This window comes from Condylura cristata, unplaced genomic scaffold (genome assembly GCF_000260355.1).
Source record: "Condylura cristata isolate star-nosed mole 26May11 unplaced genomic scaffold, ConCri1.0 scaffold00006, whole genome shotgun sequence".
Lineage (NCBI taxonomy): Eukaryota > Metazoa > Chordata > Mammalia > Eulipotyphla > Talpidae > Condylura > Condylura cristata.
In genome coordinates, this window is record NW_004567107.1 from 16,761,652 (window position 1) to 16,763,809 (window position 2,158).

Here is a 2,158-nt window from a genome sequence, read left to right on the forward strand (position 1 = left end):
GAGAGTTCCTTTTTCTCCACATCCTCGCCAACATTTGTTGTTGCTGGTTGTTTGAAGATGTGCCATTCTCACTGGGGTGAGGTGGTATCTCATTGTTATTACCAGTGATGCTGAACATTTTTTCATATGCTTGTTGGCCATCTGCATTTCCTCTTTGGAGAAGTGTGCTCATTTTTTGATGGAGTTGTTTATTTTTGTTGAGTTTCATCAGTTCTTTGTATATCTAGAATTCCTTTTTTATGATAGAATAATATTCCATTGAAAGCATATGCTGTATTTTGTTTATCCATTTATCTTTTGATGGACACTTAGGTTGATTCTACTTTTTGGCTGTTGGGAATAATGTCACTATACATGTGTGTACAAATAGCTCATTTGAGGTCCTGCTTTTAATTCTTTCTGATGTATACCAAGAAGTGGAATTGTTGGGTCATATATTAGTTCTATTTTTCTTTTTGAGAACTCACTATCATGTTCTCTGTAGTAGTTGAACCATTTACATTCCACCAGCAGAACATAAAGGTTTCAATTTCTCCACATACCAACATTTATTTTTGTTTTTTGATAGCAACAATTCTAATGGGTGTGAGGTCATGTTCTATAATTTGTGATGAGCACCCCTCATCTTTAGTGCTGTTGATTACCTTGTCATGTTTTTTGACCTTTTGCATATCTTCTTTGGAGGTATATCTGTTTAAGTCTCACATTCATTTTTGAATTGTGTTGTCTGACTTTTTTTGTTGAGTTGTAGGAATTCCTTATATATTCCGGATACTTAACACCTTTTTAGATTTATTGCAATTGTTTTTCCCATTCAGTGGATTGTCTTTTTACTTTTGATTGTGTCCTTTGCACAGATTTAAATTTTGATTTGGTGTATTTTGTCTATTGTTCTTATTTTCTGCCTGTCATGTGAAGTTCTTTTTAAAAATCTTTTAAAGAAGGTTTACTTTTATTATTAGTAACTACTGTCCATTTGTTCTCAAGCAGAGTAATTATATTTAGATTGAATATTTTCTGTACTCCACAAACATACTTTCTCATCAATCTTGCAATGTCTGTTATAAGAATGTGTTTTTTTCCTCAAGCCTGTCTTCCATACAGCAACTTTATTTTCTGCAGTAGCATGTCTGCCTGTTGTAGTTTTAATTTAATTTCAGCAGTGATATGATTTTCGTTTAGTTAAATCAAACATGTAAGTGTTTGTGACTTAGAATTTTACTTCTACTCTTTGATATTTTTAAAATATTTGTACACTTCTTATGTGGAAGACGTGTCATACGCATATTCCCTTCCAGTATCTCTTCATCCTGGTATAATTCGGTCATTATTTAGTGAAAATGTCACTATGACCTTGTTAATGACCTTTATAATTGAGTCATCCAGAATCCTATGATTTCTTTTCATGTTCTGCAAATTCTTTGTTCTCATTTCTGTGAATCATTCTCCTTCTGTTTACTTAATTTTTTTTTTTTTAAGATTTATTTATTTCTGCCTACAGAACTGGGGTACAGGCCAGAGGTGCAGGGGTGGTAAGTCTTCACCAGGGACAGAGTAGGGAGCAGAACAGGCCGACTGATGAAGTACACTGCTGAGGGGAACAGCAGGCGGGTCAGGAGAGGTCTGCTGCGCCATGTGGATCACTCCCCGGGCCGGGATAGAACTCATGCTGAAGAGGCTTTAGCTTCTTAATGCTGTGCTTTAACCTGCTGTGTCACCAGGGAGTGCCCTCTCCTTGAGTTTTTATGAGAAATCTTTTAACTCTTAGTAACTTAACAAACCTGTGTTACAGTGGCATTTCATGTACTTTCTATTTTTCTTGGAATGTGGTGAGCTTTTTATTTTTTCAGTTGTGGTAACATATACATCATGTAAACTTTAACTATTTTCAAGCTAAATACTGTGCATATTTTCACATTCTTGTGAAACAAATCTGTAGCTTGCTTTGTCTTGCAAAATGAATGCACTATTTCCAATAGATAATAATTCCATTATCTTCTTCCCCTGGCTCTGACAACCACCATTCTACTTTCTGTCTCTGGTTTTTGACAGAAATACAAATTTTGACAAATACAGTATTTGTCTTTTTGTGACTGACTAACTTCACGTAGCATAATATCCTCAAAAGCTCATTCATCCATGTGGTAGCATGAACAGA

At 34.9% G+C, this 2,158-nt stretch overlaps 1 protein-coding gene across 3 annotated transcripts in view; it reads left to right on the forward strand.

Annotated features, from left to right (window-relative positions):
* LPAR1 (lysophosphatidic acid receptor 1) overlaps window positions 1-2,158 on the forward strand; it is a 117,712-nt gene that overhangs the window by 48,874 nt on the left and 66,680 nt on the right. The window lies entirely within an intron of this gene.